The sequence below is a fragment of the Diabrotica virgifera genome, chromosome 6, assembly GCF_917563875.1.
Source record: "Diabrotica virgifera virgifera chromosome 6, PGI_DIABVI_V3a".
Classification (NCBI taxonomy): Eukaryota; Metazoa; Arthropoda; class Insecta; order Coleoptera; family Chrysomelidae; genus Diabrotica; species Diabrotica virgifera.
The window spans coordinates 228,391,117-228,411,489 of NC_065448.1; the positions used below are offsets into that span (position 1 = coordinate 228,391,117).

Below are 20,373 nucleotides of genomic sequence, written 5' to 3' on the forward strand. Positions count from 1 at the left end.
AAACACTTATCAAATTACTTCAAAATACCTAACAAATGAGCTCCAGAAGAACAGAAGAAGTTAACAGCATCAACGTCAAGCAAGTTATGGTTTCGAATTTTTTAAGAAAAAGTGAAAAAAAACATACGCCATTTCCACAAAAATTAAAATTTATAGTAATCCTTAAAAAAATTTCTTTGTATTAGCATAAGTAATGATTTTAATAATTTTCACCGGTTTAGAATGCATATTATTGAAAAAAATATATAATTTAAAAAATCAGAATTTTTTAAATTATCGTCATTTTCATTTTCTTTTGATAATAACTATAAAAATACTCAATATACGTAAAAAATTGTGAAAAACCAAATTTAAGTTTTTTGTATATCATATATTATACCTTTTTACCATTTCCGTAGGGTGAAAAATAACCGAGATAGAAACGTTTAAAGCGTAAATTTTGCTGCGAGAACCATGTAACCGTGGCCATTTAATCTTTGATTTTGAAAAAATAAGGAGTTGAAAAGATTAAGTTCGACGCACTTTACTAGCCTTTGGAATTACCTTTCAAACTGTTTTTAGGTGAACCTAATATCTTAAAAATTAACGGAGTTATTAAAAAAAACTCTATAGTTTCAAAAATTTTTGAGCATAAATTTTAATGCTATTAACTTGTTCGGTATCTCATTTGATAGATATTTCTAAGTACTTTCACAAATGTTTAATAAGTTTATATTATAAAATGCATCAATTTTCCTGTAATTTAAGCATAAATACTTAGATTTGGGTACTCGCCGAAAAAAATATGCATTCAATTACCTATAACTCAGTTTAAGTTAATATTAAAGGGTTTTTTAGTAAGGAGTTTATTTAATTTTTTATTAGCTTTAATTTTGGTAATAATAACTTTTTTGTAAAAACTTATTTTTTAGTTATCTACACTATTTAGTTATCTATATAATATTTTGAGTTATCTATGAAAAATCGGTTAAAAACATGCATTTTTCTTACGAAAAATTAAAATTTTTGATCTTAATAACTCAAAAAGTTTTGATTTATTTTACTAACGTTATATATTAAATTTTGCTTAGAATTTGTCCCCCTATCTAATTATGGGGTTATTTTCAATAAAATAATTTTCACCACGAGAAGGGCTTGCATCCACCCCCAGGGGAAAAGCGCAAGTTGGCACCATGTCACCTTTGTTTCGTGAGATATTCTCTAACCACTCACCAATTTTCATGCAAATCGATGGACGTTGAACGAAATCTGAGGTAATAGCTCATATCCACCTTCAGTGACTCCACTAAAACTGGAAAATCAAAATTTATTAAAATATTTCAGGACGCGTTCGGACGTATGTCATCTTCAGCTCTATAAAATTGGGAGAAATACATCCGAACTGCAGAAGAATACACAACTTGAAGAAAGACTTAAAGTATACAAAACGTTCAATGAAACAAAACTGACACATATGCCAAATAGTTTTGTTACCGGTCGTCCTCACTACTAAGATGACATTTGCCACTAGGTCTGATACCAACTTGTATTTTTAAAATGGTACCCAAAGGAGTACATTATTAATTTAAACTTGGTGAGATTCTAATAGTATTTACTAAATGTGTTTTTTACACAAATCGTGTATTTGGGTGGTCTATATGACGTGGATAACGCAGCAACTCCCCCACTCTTTTTTAAACTATACTCCAGGGGCATAAGTTCTTTCATTTAGAATCAAGTATATTCAAATGGGAAATAAGCCACAATTTTACCTAAAAATGATTTTATTAACGTTTCGACGCCCAAGTCGGGTGTCGTTGTCAAAATACAAAATAATACTAAATAAATAAAAATTTTGTAAAAACAACATTTTTATTTATTTAGTATTATTTTGTATTTTGACAACGACACCCGACTTGGGCTTCGAAACGTTAATAAAATCATTTTTATGTAAAATTGTGGCTTATTTCCCATTTGAATATACTTGATTATAAAAATGCCACAAGAAAATAGCTTCAAATTCATTTAGAATGTTGTGTAGGTATACTAAACTCTTTCGTTAAAGTTGTGTATTCTTACGCATTTCAGATCGACTTTCCTGACTTTATATCGCTGAAGATGACATACGTCGAAACGAGTCTTAAATTTTTTGAATACATTTTCTTTCACACTTTGTGTTTCATTTTGAGCAAACGTTAGATACTGTTATTTCACAAGCCACATTAGAGAGGTACTTTTCATTATGAAAATTTAAATCTGTAAATTTTGGAAAAACTTCATCTAATCTTGACAGCAAACTTGATGCCTTTTTATCCGTTAAAAATTACTGTCAATTATATTTTATTAACATAGAACATCATTTCCAATATTTAATGGGTAAGTCTCCAGGTACCTGAGTAAGTGAAAAGTAGAAAAAAGCAAGGAAGAAGAATCATCTTGAAGCGCCAGCAGTTCAGCAGTTGTCACAACCACAAAAAATGTATCAAGAACTTATCACATCATCACCCACTAGACACCCAAAAATATCCTCGATCGACCAATCTCATCCGAGAAAATCGTCCTTTTCAAACTTGCCGGGACATTTGCGTGAACTACCGGAACATTTTTCACGATCGTGCAGCGAGACGCTCGACGTCGCGACGGAACGATAACTGCGAGCCAGTCGGTCAAACGGCGCCTTTGACATGCGCGCCATCTATTATCACAGTTTGCTTGATGTAGGACTCTTGATTTGGGTTAAGTTTTACCTTCGAACGGGTTATATTGGGCTATATTATTAAAAATTGCTGCCTCGTGTGTAAAATATTCGTAAATACTGCACAAAACGGGTAAAAATAACATAGAGGAAACTTATATAGAGGAACTGGCTACTTTAAAGCTAAAAAATTCAAAAAGGCTTTACAATGTACCAACTATTTGGAATTCTTCTTCCTCTTGTAGAGCGTATTTGTTTCGAATGTTAGCGACCACCATGACAATCTGTACTTTGTACACTTCTTCTTAACGTGCCCTATCAAGTCCCCTTGACGTTGGATAGATAGTCCTCCCGGATATTATTCAACCAAGAGGCCTGCTTTTTATCAATTCCTCTGCGTCTTTCGATTTTACCCATCATAATAAGTTAAAGAATATTATATCGGCCTCCCCTTACTACGTGTCCAAAATGGGCCATCTTTCTATATTTGATGTTATCAAACAGCTCGCGGGCAGCGTTTGCTCTCTTAAGGACTGCCACATTTGTAGCATAGCCATCCATGTTATTTTCAGTATACGTCTGTGCAGCCGCATTTTAAAGGCTTCCAAACGATTAATGGTGGATATTTTTAATGTTTACAAGAGGACTGACCAAATGTAACATTTAATCATGCGCTTTCGAAGTTGAAGTTGCAAGTTATCATTACAGAAGAATGACCTCATTTTTAAAAATGTCGTGCGGGCTATCTCGATTCTACATTTTATCTCTTTATCTGGATCTAGTTGTTCAGTAATATGGCAACCAAGATATTTAAAACTGGGTACTCTTTAAATTATATGACCATCAACATATACGTATAGTAACCGTGAATCTTGATGGGCCAAACTGCTAAATACCATGTATCTTGTTTTTGAACAGTTTATGTTTAGGCCAAACTCTCTTCAAACTGTGACAAAGGCATCAAAAAGATGTTGTAATCCATCCATATCATCACTTAAAATAACTGTGTCGTCTGCATATCTGATTATATTTATCACAATTCCATTAACTTTCACACCCCATTCCAAATTATGCAGCGCTTCCTTAAATATTATATCTGAATATAAATTGAATAACAGTGGGGACAGCATACAACCCTGTCTGACACCTCTTTGTATTTTGCATATTTCTGTTGATTTTCCATTTATGCAAGCTGTCGCTGTTTGACGCCAGTATAATTTTTCCATCCTTTAATATTTTAATTATTTTGTGATGTTGCACTTGATAAAAGGCCTTCTCATAGTCAATAAATACAGCAAAGACGTCTTTGTATACTACTGCGCTGAAAATATTGGTGGTTATTATGTCCTCCTATGAGATGGACAGATGATCTGAAACGAACTGCCGGGAAAATTGGCTGCAAGTTGCGTACAACAAAAAATAATGGAAAGGAAAACTTGAAGAGGTTTATGTTCAGATGTGGACGTGAATGGCTAGAAGAAGAAGAAGAAGATGTTGAATCACGTATGTAGATTTTTCCCCCAGTCCACATCATCCCACAGCCCAGAACCACAGCCAGTAATTCCTTCGCCTTCATGGTTCTTGTTTTCCTTCTAGTTCTTCCTGTACAATTAGTTGTATCAGTCCATATCTCTCGTTAAAATGCTTTCACTTTCTCTATCCTACATTTGATTTCTATTGAATTGTCCCAATTTTCATTGACGTTAGTACTAAAGTAAGTATGTTTTACTCGTTTTATTTGTTGATCGTTCGCACGGATTCGGCCAAATTACTGTTCCTTATTAGATTTTGTTTTCTTAATGTTTAGTGAAATTATATTCCTCTGACTTAGTTCTGTGATTCTATTCATTAACTCCTAGAGGGCTTCTGAACTGTCAGCAGATAACACCGTGTCGTCTGCGTATCTTATGTTATTAATCCACTCTCCGTCAATTCGAATTGCGACTTCAATATCATCTACTGTTTCTCGAAAAATTTCCTCAGAGTATAATATAATAGTTATTTTTCTACAACCACTATTCAAAGTGCACTTTTCGGCACGGTTTTATGTTAGCAAACTTGATATTTTCTCACAGTATGAAATATTTGACATTAGTGTGCAGAAAAGTGACGTTTCTGTGCTGCAAAGTGACGTTTCTGTGCCGCAAAGTTCTTTTCTGCACAGTTGACTACCTCATTCTGAGTAACGTTATATTCTGTTTACATCCGTGGACTACCGCATTCTGAGTAACGTTATATTCTGTTTACATCCGTGGTTAAACTTTAGACAAATACATAACCTATAAGACAATTATTATATTTAACTATAACATAGAAACTAAATTATGGATGTTACAACTGTTTTATTTTACAATTTTATTCTTATAATCATTTTATAATTATCAAATAACCAATAAGGATTTAGCAACCTGTGCAAGAGACGTCGAATGAAGTAGGTTTTGTGTAAATCCGTGACTGCCTAAATATAATGTCAATAATGTGTAATAATTGTTTAAATTTAAACAAATTAAAGCAGTGCATTCATTTTTTAACTGATTTCTGTGCAATTTATTTAGGTATAAAGAATTTAAATTGATAAGTAGGTATTAATTAAATACAGTTTAAAATTTATCGCATAGGTACCTAATATAATTAATCGTCGTTTGGAAATTGTGATTTTTATTTTTAGGAAAAACTGTGCTTGTAGAAAAAGTATAGTGTGAAACACGTGCAGAAAGGTAATTTTTCACTCGTTTGAATTGCGGCACTCGCTTGCGCTTGTAAAATGCATGTTAAAAGTACACGTTTAAGGCACGCATGTAAAAGTTTGCAGAATGAGCGATAACGAGTTCTGCAATTCACATGAGTGCCTTAAAAATGTACTTTTGAACACACATATCATACAATATTTTTTCTAGTAATTACAGAACAATATCAACAAAAGCTTTTACTTGAACTTGACTGACATTCCATTTTTATATTTTTTTTCACATTACATCAAAATTGTCTATACGGTCAATACGAACTGCAGTGCCTTAAACATATTTTAAAGCACTAGTGCCTTAAAGTAGCATTTTTAACGCTCGTATGGAGTGCTAAAAATTGCATTTTTAACACGGTTGTAGAAAAAATATGTTGAATGGCGATATTATGACTAGGTACCAGGAGTAAGGAATTTAGTCCAAAATAAATCGATCTTTAAATACAGCACCTAGAGACTTGCAACTTTTTGAATTGCGTTCAGGATGATGTAATGGAAACAGTATACAACTTAAAAATAGGGGGAAATGCATAGTTCTCTTTTAATGTGCGTAAAATGCACCCGAAACTTGATAAACCAACAAACATGTCAAAATAAGTGTATAAGAGCCAGATTTTGTTACTCAGACGTGAACACTGAAACAACAGGACTATTAGTGTCAGAGCGGAAGATCTTCCAGATGATAGGTGGGGCTTGTTGGGGCGAGATAACAGGAGAGTGGAGATGAAGACATAACTAGGAACTCCAACGTTCTAATATTAAGACACATCAAGACAAATCGTATGTGAGATGGAAAGGGCATGTACCGAGAGCAAAAATAATGAAAGACTACTAAATACAATCTTCTGGGAAAGGCACGACTGCAGAAGATCAGTTGTTTGCCAAAGAAAAGATGATAGGATGCAGTAACAAGTGATCTACGTAAGACGGGTAAGCAAAAATGAGAGATTGCTCAGCAGTTATTGAGTGATTGAGAAGACCAGCAAGAGTAGAGGGGAAAATTATGTGCAGCCAAGACTTACTTACTGTTGGTGCAAAGATAGAAAAATATTCAACACTAAAAACTTTTTACTCGGTGGTTGTTTTTACCTCTGTGGTAGAAAAAATAAAACGGTCTTTATTGATCCAAAATTCGTCAATTACAAGACCGAAAGGAAATGTGAAAACATAATTTCATTCCTGCATAATATTCTGAACGGAAAAATATACATAACGTGAATAACAGCGTGTCATTTGTTACTTTTTCCATCATGTCGGACATATACGCATCGCCAGCCACCCTATTAATCTGTTTGATATTGTTCATTCTCGGGACGGGCCATTTTTCATTAGAATCAAGATATATCGGTTTCCTCGTAAAGGTTTATACGTGTCCGTTATTGTTCTCAACATTTTTTCAATCATGCTGATTTTTTGACACTTTTTCGGAAGCGATGGACTTGGGACAGGGGCTGCGCTGTTCTAGCCCGGTTCTGGAGATACAGGGTGATTGATTAGTAGGGTAAAGCTCAATAGCTCCGCTATAGTAATAGATAGCAATAAAAGTTAATAACAAAAATTTTAGCCACCTTTAAGCTTCACATTACAAAATTAGTTAGAATGTTACAGAGTGTTCGATAACACAGTGGCAGACCAAACTTTTGTTCTTTTAAAAGGAACACCCTATATTTTATTTTACATTCGAAATCCTGTTAACTTCTCCATCACAAAAATATAAAGGTTTGTAATGATATACAGGGGATTTACAAAGTTATAACCAATTTTGTATGAAAATCGTAACATGTTCATCTCCCTGTATAAATAAAAATAAGCACAACAGCAATGGTCTATTAATGCCATATTTTTTATTTATTGTCAAAATTTTTAAGAATTATTGATATTGCTAATTTTCTTTATATCAAATACAGGGTGAGTCAAAACGCAAGTACATTATTTTCTCAGTAATGTTAAATGGAACACCCTGTATTTTATATCATTATTAAAAAGTAACATTAACGTACTTTAATTTTTATATAACATTCCCTATGCCGAAATTTATTAGTTTTCGAGATATTTTCATTTTTCATAGCAAATTATATTAGGTGTTTTAATTTATCTAAATTTTAAGTAAGCCATGACTGAATTGACAATTGAAGATTACCGATTATCAATCCGGTAATCAATGTTACACTGTAGCAAATAAAGAAATAAAAATAATTTATTAGTAATACATTTTACAAACAAAAACACAACCACTACATGCAACATTTTTGAAACAATTAAAAACTATCTTTTTATGTAAACGCAACAAATGAGCAAAGAAAATTAGTAATAAATTCTACAAAAAACACACAAACATAAAATAAAATATTTTGTGAAGACAACTAAACACTACTTTTGTATGTAAGTGTAACAATGTAACAAATAAAGAACGATACATAATTTATCGGTAATACATTTTGCAAAAAAAAACATGATTGAAAAAATTGGAATCTACTTTTAATAAAATATTTTTAATATTTAATTACATAAGGTGTTCAAAATTATCTCCTAACACATTTATGTACGCCTAAAAACGATCATTGAATGAGCTACTTACTCTATGGAGCATTTGTAAATTAACACATCGAAATACACTTTGTATTCTATTTTTCATCTCATCCCTTGTTGTTGGAGGTATTTTATAAACTTCATTATTAACGTAACCCCAAAAAAATCAGTCCAGTTTATTAAATTCTGGTGATTTGAGTGGCCACGCTACTGGTCCATTGAAAAATGAAAATATCTCGAAAACTAATAAATTTAGACATGAGGAATGTTATCTAGAAATTAAAGTACGGTAATGGTACTTTTCAATAGTGATATAAAATACAGGGTGTTCCATTTAAAATTACTGAGAAAATAATGTACTTGCGTTTTGACTCACCCTGTATTTAATATAAAGAAAATTAGCAATGTCGACCATTCATGAAAATTTTGAAAATACGTTAAAAAATATGGCATTAATAAGCCATTGTTGTTTTGCTTGTTTTTATTTATACAGGGAGTTGAACTTGTTACGATTTTCATATAAAATTGGTTATAACTTTGTAAATACCCTATATAACATAACAAACCTTTATATTTTTGTGATGGAGAAGTTAACAGGATTTCGAATTTAAAATAAAATATAGGGTGTTCCATTTAAAAAAAACAAAAGTTTGGTCTGCCACTGTGTTATCGAACACCCTGTAACATTCTAACTAATTTTGTAATGTGAAGCTCAAAGGTGGCTAAAATTTTTGTTATTAACTTTTATTGCTATCTATTACTATAGCGGAGCTATTGAGCTTTACCCTACTAATCAATCACCCTGTATATATTTTTTCGCTTCGTTGATTTAAAACCACAATAAAAAACTAACGCTGCTTGTTAGAGAAACTTCTGATGAAGAATCAGAATCAGAATGCCAGTTAGAAGTTCGAGATAGACAGGAAACTTTAGAGATAACTGCCACACCTGGTCGTGTTGCAAATAATAGTTGAAGAAGCAGAGGTAAAGAAAGTGTTAAGGAAATTAAAAAATAGAAAATCACCAGGAGAGGACAGAATATCGAATTAGTTCCTAAAGTTGGGAGGAGAAGATCTGACCAAGCAACTATTAAAACAAATCCAAAAAATAATAGAACAAAACAGAATACCACAAGAATGGAGATCAAGAATCCTAATACCCATCTTTAAAATCGAGAAAAAATCAGACAGAAAAAAATATTTCTTTAAGTGAAACCCACAAAGGGAATGAACCTTGGGGGATTTTTATCTAAGAATGAACCCTGTTACCTTTAAGATCAACAGGTTTTCCTTTTCTTTTCATATCCTCAGTAGTTTTATTTTTCTTTAAGGAAAATATTTAGAGTTTTAAAACTTGGTACATCGGTTCTTCTTCGCACAATAAAGAACAATATTCGATCTGGGATTAATGGGTCTCCTTCTTCTTTTGAATTATATTGAATCGAGTATTAATAAGTCTTCTTATTCGTATACTATTCCCGTGTATTTCCGGTTTCTCGAAAAAGTCCCTCGCATTCTTATTTTCTTATACAGTGACTCCCAAACTGCTTAAAGTTGGACAGCTCTGACTTAGAGAGCCTAATTTCTAATGACGGCAAAATAGACTTACAAGAAATAAACGATTTTATGGACTACTTAGACAACAATTTTTATTATATTCCTTTATGTCTATTTATGAGGTCGAAGCATTTTACGCCGCTGTTCGTAAAATTCTTCAACCTCTCGGTCTGATTAGAAAATCTTAAATTAGAAATAAAAATATGAAAATAATTAAAATGCATTTATTTTTAATTAAAAAATGGTAGAGTGCCAGGGCCTCGATTTCTGACCCTTCGCTTCGTTATCGATATTATTCGTTTCGTATCTGTTTAGTATATGAAGCGAATACGTTGGATAACGAAGCGAAGGGTCAAAAATCGAGGCCCAGACGTTCTCAACTGATCTCAACAAACGTTTTGCAAACGACAATTTCAATCATAGACAATGCCATTGATCACTGCACTCACCGATTAAATATGATAAGCGGCTGGTCGAAAGTTCCCAATAATGCAGCTCTAATTAATTTTGGATTGGTGGAAAAAGCAGAAATAATCTGCATACTCAAAGTTTTGCTTGTACATAGAAACTCCGAAGTCTCCGAAGACTTCGACACAAAAGGGATACGATGGACGTTAACCACACGCCTAAGTGATCTGGAATACGCCGACGATATCTGCCTGTTAGGACAAAGGTTTCAGGATGTGGCCGACCAATTGGAAACACTATCCACTGAGGCCAATAAAATAGGTTTAAAAATCAATATTAGTAGAACCAAATTCATGAGAATAAACGCAAGGAACAACACGCTATTTAATATTGACAACATGCAGATTGAAAATGTGGAAAACTTCACGTACCTTGGAAGTGTCATAACAGAAAGCGGAGGTACAGAAAACGATATTCGTATGAGGATACGAAAAGCTCAACAAGCATTCAGCATGATTAACCCTGTTTGGAGGTCTGGGGAATATACTACAAGGACAAAGATCCGAATATTCCAGTCAAATGTTATATCTGTCCTACTCTATGGATGTGAAACCTGGAAAGTGACAAAATCCCTTACAGACAAATTGCAGGTCTTTGTTAACAAATGTCTACGAAGAATTGTGCGTATTTTCTTGCCAAACACCATCAGAAACGAAGATCTGCTACACCTGACCCAACAAAATTGGGTAGGAAATGAAATAAAATCCAGAAAGTGGGGGTGGATAGGTCACACACTCCGAAAAAATAGTTCCAGTATTGCAAAAACTGCCCTAGAGTGGAATCCCCAAGGAAAAAGAAATAAAGGTCGCCCAGTACAAACTTGGAAAAGATCCATCATGGACGAGATAAGAAGTCAAGGAAAGTCTTGGAATGAGGTGAAGGCCCTAGCGCAAAATAGAACCCGATGGCGCGTTTTCACTGAAGCTGTATGCTCCACTTAGGAGTTTAAGAACATTATATATAGAAACTCCGATAAGTTAAACTAGGCTAAACAATACCTTTGATACCTTGTTTACTACGAATTTTGACGTGTATCATTTTTACGTTTATTTACACTGACAATGTCACTGACAGTAACATTCGCGCATTTGTTGTGTTTCTTGGAATTTATAACTTGTATTGTGTTTATTTTATAAAGTTATAATATGTTAAATGTGTCATAACATAGTTAAATATAAATGTGTACCTAATAAAAATTTGTAAAATACGGCCACTGATACTAGATATTTCTTAATTATTACATTGACAGTATACATATCAATGATATTACGTTACGATATAAGTTTCACTTAAGAGCAAACAGTAGCGATCAACAGGTAGCAACAAACGCGTTCGAAGATTGCGGCTCTAATTTTGAATATTTTGTCGTAATATGTGGTACACATATCCGTAATATAATAAAGAATGGCCGTACCCAGTAGGGTGGTGCGAAAAAAGTCAAGTTGATAATTCCGTATCGCTATAGTGCGGAAAAGTTGCGATTGTTAATTAGAAGAGAAACAAAAAAATAATTATTCAAATCGGACTTTATCTTCCGATCCCGCAGAAAAAAGATTATGAAAAAAATGAAATTTTAACTTTTTTTCAAAATTTTTTATACAGTATATCCCTGTAAGTTTTATCCATATGGAAAACTTTTTTATTATTAATTTTACGAAAAAAAGTTATTCTTTATAAAAAGCTCTGCATAGTCCAAAACCTAAGATTTAACCATCAAATATTAAATTTTTTGAATATTATACGAGGTATGTCAAAAAGTTTGAATTTCACTCAAGAGTAAAGTAGCTTTATTTTTCATAATATTGGAAATTGCTATTATGAAAAGTTGTTTGGAATTAAAAACTATATTCTAATCCGCAATTACATCCTTCTAATTGAAAAAAAATTTTAAAGAAATTATGGATAACTATTATTATTTTTTCAGTTATTTCAATTCTGATAACTCTTTTATTATTAATTTTACGAAAAAAAGTGATTCTTAATAAAAAGTTCTGGATTGTCTAAAACTTAAAATACAACCATGTTATATCAAATTTTATCAATTTTATACGAGGTATGTCAAAAAAGATAAATTTAGATCAAAAGTAAAGTACCTTTATAGTTAAGAATATTTCAATTAGAAAGATGTAAGTACATACTGAAACATAGTTTTTAATTCTAAATAACTTTTCATAATAACAATTTTCGATATTGTGAAAAATAAACGTATTTTACTCTTGAGCGAAATTCATATTTTTTGACATACGTCGTATAAAATTGATAAAATTTGACAAAAGATGGTTGTATTTTAGATTTTAGACCATGCAAAACTTTTTATTAAGAATCACTTTTTTTCGTAAAATTAATAATAAAAGAGTTATCTGAATTAAAATAACTGAAAATAATGTTATTTATCCATAATTTTGCAAAAAAAAAATTTCAATTAGAAGGATGTAATTGCATACTATAATACAGTTTTTAATTCCAAACAACTTTTCATAATAGCAATTTTCAATATTGTGAAAAATAAAGCTACTTTACTCTTAAGTGAAATTCAAACTTTTTGACATACCTCGTATAATATTCAAAAAATTTGATATTTGATGGTTAAATCTTAGGTTTTGGATTATGCAGAGCTTTTTATAAAGAATAACTTTTATTCGTAAAATTAATAATAAAAAAGTTTTCCATATGGATACAACTTACAGGGACATACTGTATATGCTCCATGTAGGTTTTATTTATCGCTATAGTAAAATTTATTTACAATTTGTATAGCTGAGTAATAAAAAAATAGTTCTACACATTTAAGGAATATCTTCCCATTCGGCAAGGTCAATCAAAATCTATAAAAATTTGAAATTTTTGATGATTTTGATAAATAAAAAATATTTAGTTATCTCATTTTTCTGTTACATTGTGAAGCTCTTCGCTTGTTTAGATATTTTATGACAATATTTAAACAACCCAGAACTCACAACGAGGTGGTGGTTGCACTTCTGGGTCCACTCACACCCTTCTCTCCAACAAACCAATGAACCAATGAGTGTATATTTTTTACATTATTTACAAATGTACATTTCTTGTTGATCTGTTTGTGTCCAGCTTTTAAACGCCAACTTTGTATTGTGAGTTGGTGGTAAAATCTGGCAGTATTTACCTTGATCTAAGTGTTGCCCTGATGAATCCATCTCTTGATTGGGATCCATGACCCACATACATTAGACGATGCAACCGACGTGACCAACTTTCCGCATCGTTCGACAGCTTACCGCATGTGGCATGGATAGTTTTGTACATTCCAATCTGGCATGATGTAATGCAGGAACTTATATCTTCATTTGAAACTCTGCGAGGAACTGGTGAATAAGAAAGTTTCGCTACATTCTAGTCTATTATTTCAGTGTAGTCCTCCTGAGCTTCAAAATTTAAAATAGGAGGAATGCAATTTCAATACTTTAGCCCTTGGCTTTAGTATGTTTAACGCTCTCCTTAGCCCTAGCTCTCTAAGGTGTTTCCTTTCTCCCTAATACTTGAATTTGTGAAGCACAGGACAAAACTAAAATAATAGACTGAAATGTTGCAAAACTATCTTTTCCATCACTTCTTCGAATAGTTTCAAATGAAGATATAAGTTATTGCATTACATCGGGCGACATGCCAGACTAGAATGTACAAAACTATCCCTGCTAGACGCAAGCTGACGGGCGCACATAGGGGTATTTTGCCAATCTAGGCGGTCATAATTATTTCTTTCGATTTTATTATTCTAAAATGATTTCCTAATTGAATTAAGCTATATAGAGTGTTTTACAACATATATATAAGTAGAATATGAGTCACTAAAACGAGATAGACGCACTGCGCATGCGCCGGTACAGTCCCAGACAATGTCGGTAAGCATTGGATCTGCATTACCGGACAACACGTAACTTAGCATGGTTCAGAACCTTTTAGTCAAGACCGAAACCATATCTGACTTTATGACGTCATATATGACGTTATGACGTCACACTACCTTGTACTTCCTTTTTTAATTTTTATTAGCCGCGCAGTCCTGGAATATATTAAAAAATATTAGGTTCTAGGTTTTGAACCATGCTAAGTTACGTGTTGGCCGGTAATGCAGATCCAATGCTTACCGACATTGTCTGGGACTGTGCCGGCGCATGCGCAGTGCGTCTGTCTCGTTTTAGTGACCCATATTCTACTACATATACAGGGTGTTTGATAAAGAATGGGCCATAGCTTAACCTCAGGTTCCTGAGGTTAAAATAGACCGATTTAAGCTAACTCACCTTAGTACAAAGTTTATAATAACCGAGATACAGGGTGTCAAAGTTAAACTTTTTTTTTATTTATTATTGAATATTTCCTGACAGGAATGAGATAACAACATGAAATTTGGTATATAGGGGTTTTTTGGGTCGAGAAAACTAAATTCCTTACCAAAAATTATGTACTGCCCAGAGGGCGCCACATACGCCTTTCAGCACTAATTTATTACGTTCAATTTTTTTTTATCCCTCACTCTGTATAATTTTGACATTAAAATTTTTATTCTCCTATTAGTTTTACTTAAAAAAGGTATACTTTTTTCATCTCCCTAAACTCAACCGTTTTCGAGATAAACGCATTTTAAATCTGCGATACACCATCATTTTTAGCATAATAGCATTGTAGTTACACCCGAAAAATAACTTAAAACCATAATAATTATGCCAATTCTCAAATTTATGTGATTGCATCGCAAATTCCATTTGAAGGAATTTGCGATACATTTTTGGATAATTTTATGGTTTTAAGTTATCTTAACGTTATCTCACGTAAACGTAATCTAAATTTTTAATTTAAATATGTGTAATTTCCTTCTTTCATGATTTTTTGCCCATAAGTCAAGAAAGTGCGAATATGGGCGGCTGATTTGATAATTATTATGATGTACAAATTCATATCTTCCAATTAAAAAAAATACAACAACCGGATCTCACCCTAAAGTATAACAAAATCCTTTTGATGTGTTAAAATGTGGTCGAAACTTTAAAATATTTAAACCCCGTTTTCAAACATCCAAAATATTATTAATACATCAACAAATAAACCAATAAGTACATGAAAAGTATGTGTTCTTCCCTGCTTGTTCTAGATCCATAACTGTATTTTTTTAACAACGAACACTTGATATTTTTTTTATTACTTGCACTTGCACTTGCACCAAACAGCTGAGAAAGATACATACACCTGTAGCGACAAGGTCAAATTCCGACTAAAGCTACGGCACTGGTGCAACTTATTACACAACGGAAAAGGTCGCCTTGTGTTCTCTATTTATTTAACTTCACGAGTATTCGCTTTTTTTCTACCGCTTTGAGTTTTGAAAAATGGACTTTTGACCGGCTAGATCGTTTAAATACCCCTATGTGGGGCGGTGCGTAGAGTTGGTTACGGAAGCATCGTCTAATGTCTAATGTATTTGGGCCCCAATCAAGAGATAGATTCATCAGGCAAACACTTAAATCAAGGTCCATGCTGCCAGATTTTACCACCAAATCACAATACAAAGTTGGTGTTTAAAAGCTAGACACACACAAATAAAAAATGTACATATGTAAATAATGCAAAGAACACACACTTATTGGTTGGTGGGAGAGAAGGGTGTGAGTGGATTTACAAGTGCAACCACCACCTCGTTGTGAGTTCTGGCTTGTTTATATATTGTCATACAATATCTTAACAAGCGAAGAGCTTTACAATGTAACAGAAAAATGAGATAACTAAATGTTTTTTAATTTATCAAAATCATCAAAAATTTCATTTTTTTTTATAGATATTGTTTGACCTTGCGGGATCGGAAGATATTCGTTAAATGCGTAAAACTATTTTTTTTTTATTACCCAACCATGAAAATTGTAAATAAATTTTACTATAGCGATAAATAAAACGTGCATGGAGTTTATACAAAAATTTTTGAAAAAAAGGTAAAATTTCATTTTTTTCATAATCTTTAGACCCGTTGCGGGATCGGAAGATAAAGTCCGATTTGAATAATTCTTTTTTTGTTTTTCTTGTAATTACCAATCGCAACTTTTCCGCACTATAGCGACACGGAATTATCAACTTGACTTTTTTCGCACCACCCTAGTACCCAGCCCAATTTCAGTAATATGTTAGTATGTGGAAATTACTCTATAACTAAATAAAATTTTCAAAAAAGGAGCCTGTACCGCCATTAAGAAAGACAAAAAAATAAACTTTCTTCAAATAAACTTTTTTATCCCCTGCCTAGGTTTTGTGTCACATTGGAACTACTAAAAATCGTTTTTTTTTATAACAAAAAATCGAACGTCACTGACTTGGCAACATTTTGCGCCTATGTGTATAAAATTATTGTTTTTGATAGTATAAACGTCACTGTCAGTGTCGAATTACCGACGCACTGTTGCCTCACTTTAGAAAGTTCGCAGAACTTTCGCAATCATGGACCGCGTTTGTTGCTACCTGTTGATCGCTACTGTGTGCTCTTAAGGGGATTGGTACATAGTTTCGCCTCCAATGCTATTTAAATGAGATTCATTTTTTTCGAATCCTAAGAAAACTAATAAGTATTTTTGAAAAATTTAAACGCAGAATAAAAGATTACGTTCTTACCGAGGGCCCAAAGTCCCTGAAAACTTCTATAATGTTTATTTTAATAAGTTGCAGGGGTAAAAAACTGTAGTGTGATTTTAAATTTCCAATATATTATTCAAAAGAAACTTTTTATTTATTCTAAGGGACTTTCGGCCCTCGAAAATACCTTAGTCTTTCATTCTGAGTTTAATTTTTTTTAGTATTTATTAGTTTTCTGAGGATTCGAAAATAATGGACAGCATGTCCATACAACGCACTGAGTCGAATAGAATATGGTGACAAAACAGTGACGATTTTAAATATTTGACATGGCACCGGGGAATATTTTGAGTTGTTGATAAAATAAAATTGATATAAATTATAGTGTAGTTATAGTGTAGTTGGTAAATAATTGACTTAAGACGTGAACTTAATAAAAAGTTATTTATTGTTTATTATTTATGGAAGATCCAAGCAGAGAATACACCAGGATATATTCTGTGAGGCAAGTATTTTGTTGTTATAGATGTTCAAAATTTTATGCGTTCCATAGTAACAATATATTATTAAAAAATCACTTTATCACTTTTCTTCTTTTTTCGATTAAGTATTAGTTTTTGTTGTACCGTATATAAATTATTACAATCACTGAATACATAGTTAGTGAAAAAATTATCAGTAGTAATTGCACAAGAGCTCTGAAATTATTGATATTTTCCCTAGTGACACTTTGACAGTTTTAATTTCACGAGCCGAAGGCGAGTGAAATTATGTCAAAGTATCACGAGAGAAAAAATTCTATATTAATTTCAGAGGTCGAGTGCAATTTGTTGCGATTATTTCATGAATAAAACTATTCAAAACAAAAATTTTATTGTAATTTATTTATGTAAGTACCATTAAACACACAGTTTTTATAAATATTTGACGATTGAAAGTCATCACTTTTATAATTTTTAAAACATTAATAATTGTCATTAATGTCACTGAATGTATTTTTTCGTAGCAACGAAGGGCATCTGACGTAATATAGTAGGTATTCTGTAGCTTTCTATTGGTCAGAATCTCCTATGAATGAAATAATCATATTAATTAACTGAATTAATAATTTAAGCAAGTAACAGTTATCCAAGAACATTCAAAATCCATCTCTTTAAAGTTAATCATGACATTGTCAAGTAATGTTTACAAATCCATATCAGTGAGAATTTTACTACACGTAATTTGCCGTGTAAAGACAGAAAAAGTAGGGATAGCCCTAAAATATTTGCGCCTTTACTCTTAATGTTTAGATTTAAAGTGTATGCAAATAAATAATGTTGTTTGTGCAAAGATATAATGGAACAACTATAACTTTATAAAAGCATCTTTTTAAACATGAACTTTATAAAATGCAAATTGTAGATGTTCGCTTTATGACAAATTACTTTCTCAGTTGCTTTCGTTTATCCAAATTTTTGAAAATAGATATCCAAATATAGATAAGTTTTATTCATAATAACTCATTAGCAAAAATTATACGAAACCCCCTAACTACTTGAAGTTCGACAGCTCTGACCAAAAGAGCCTATTTTCAAATAGTGGCAAAGTGAACTCATAGATTTAAATAATTGTATGGCCTCCTTACAATTATACAACCATAAATAATAAGCATGTTGAAATAGCTAAGTCCTACAAATATTTAGGGGTTTGGTTCACAGATACTAATGACCAGACAAGAGAAATTAAGACACGAATAGAAATATCGAGTCAAACATTTATCAAAATGAAAAAGTTTATATGCTGCGAAGACATACATGTGAAATTGAGAGCGAGAATGTTAAGGTGCTGTGTTTTCTTCGTTCTTGTGTACGGCATGGAAGCTTGGACACTAAAAGGGATAAACATAAAAAATTTTGAGGCATTCGAGATGTGGTGCTACAGGAAAATGTGGAAAATACTATCGAGAGAGAGAGAGAGAGAGAGAGTAACAAATCAAATGCTTTGCTGAAGACGGGGAAGGAATTCGAAGTCATAAAAACCATACAAACGAGAAAACTGGAATATCTAGGCCACATAATGAGAGGGGAAAAGTACTCCCTGCTAAGGCTCATAATCCAAGGAAAAATCTCGGGAACGAGAAACGTGGGAGGAGGATTTCCTGGTTGCAATATTTAAGGGAGTGGTACGGGTGCAGTTCAATACAATTGTTCAGACAGGCAGCCAACAAAGTTAAGAGTGCTGTGATAGTAGCCCACCTCCGATATGACACGGCACTGCAAGAAGAAGATGGCCTCGTTATACTACAATTTTTATTATAGCTCTTTATGTCTCTGCTGTTATTTAAGTGATCGAAGCACTTTATGGCGCTGTTCATAAAATTCTTCAACCTCTCGGTTTGCTTTGTCTGCTGTAAGTGTTATTATAGTAAAAGGAACAATATATGCTCATCTCAAATTAAAAAAGATCCTTAGTTGAATAGAAAAGCTCAAATCAAAAATATTAATGTGAAATTAATAAATGCAGTTATATTTAATTAAAAAATGGTATAGTGCCAGACGTTCTCAACTCATCTCAACAAACGTTTTGCAAACGACAATTTCCATCATAGACAATGCCATTGATCACTGCACTCACCGATTAAATATGATAAACGGCTGGTCGAAAGTTCCCAATAATGCAGCTCTAATTAATTTTGGATTGGTGGAAAAAGCAGAAATCCGCATACTCAAATTTCATTAAATTGAGAAAATTAATATTCGCCGTAATTTACGGTGACCCGTAAATTTCCATTGCTGAAATATATTGGCCAATAATTTTTCAATTGATTTGAAACTTTTCAGCGCTTTGTGAACTATAAGTTTGATTTAACGGTTGTATTTATAGACGATTGAAAGAACGAAATGAAATTTTTTGTTAGGTTGTTATTGGCGAAAACAATTATTTGCTGTGTTTGATCTGCGATTGTGAAGTGTCGAGTAGTTTGAGTTTATTGCAATTTAATTAAAAATTTTTTTACCACTTTTCCACAATTTTAAATTCAATAATGTTTCAGTTAACACTATAATTCATACACGAAGAAGAAAGTTTTTTAACCATTACTCCTCGTCAAATTGTGTACTACTACATACAAGACATGAAGAAACTAAATTAAAACAGAATAATATGCTATAGTATAAATATACACATTTAATTCTAAAACATCAAGATCTACAAAATTAAAATATATATATATATATATATATATATATATATATATATATATATATATATATAGTGGCTAAACACCCCTTTAGGGGTTACGCCGCTTACGCTCTCTAGATCTATGTTTTGAGGTAGATCAGTCCTCATGTTCGTTATTTAATTTTCTCTGTTATTTTTCTCCACTCTTTCCTGTCTCTGGTTTTCCCTTTCCAATGTCGTATGCCCGCATTGTTGAGATCACTTACTACTTCTTGTAACCATGTAGATCTTGGTCTTCCACGTCTTCTTTTGCCAGCTGGTGTCCATTCCAATATTGAGTATATCGTCGTAGTTGATCCGGATCTCCATATGTGTCCTAGCCATTTTGCTCTTTGCTGTTTTATTTTACATACTATATCCTCCTCAATTTCTTCCAGTAACTCAAGGTTCGTTCTTTGTCTAAATTCATTGTCATTTATTTTTATTGGTCCTAATATTGCTCTTAGTATTTTTCTTTCTTGTATTCTAAGGTTTTCCTCTTGTTTTTTTGTCATGCTAAGAGTTTCGGCTGCATACATCATCGTCGGTCGAATTATTGTTTTGTATACTTTCATTTTTGATTTCTTACTCAATAACTTATTTTTAAGTAATTTTTT

General features: G+C 32.4%; 1 protein-coding gene across 1 annotated transcript in view; it reads right to left on the reverse strand.

The window, feature by feature from the left end:
• The window catches only part of LOC126886765 (C-type lectin domain family 4 member G-like), a 304,748-nt gene that overhangs the window by 83,972 nt on the left and 200,403 nt on the right, over positions 1–20,373 (reverse strand). The gene's annotated exons all lie outside the window — the stretch shown is intronic.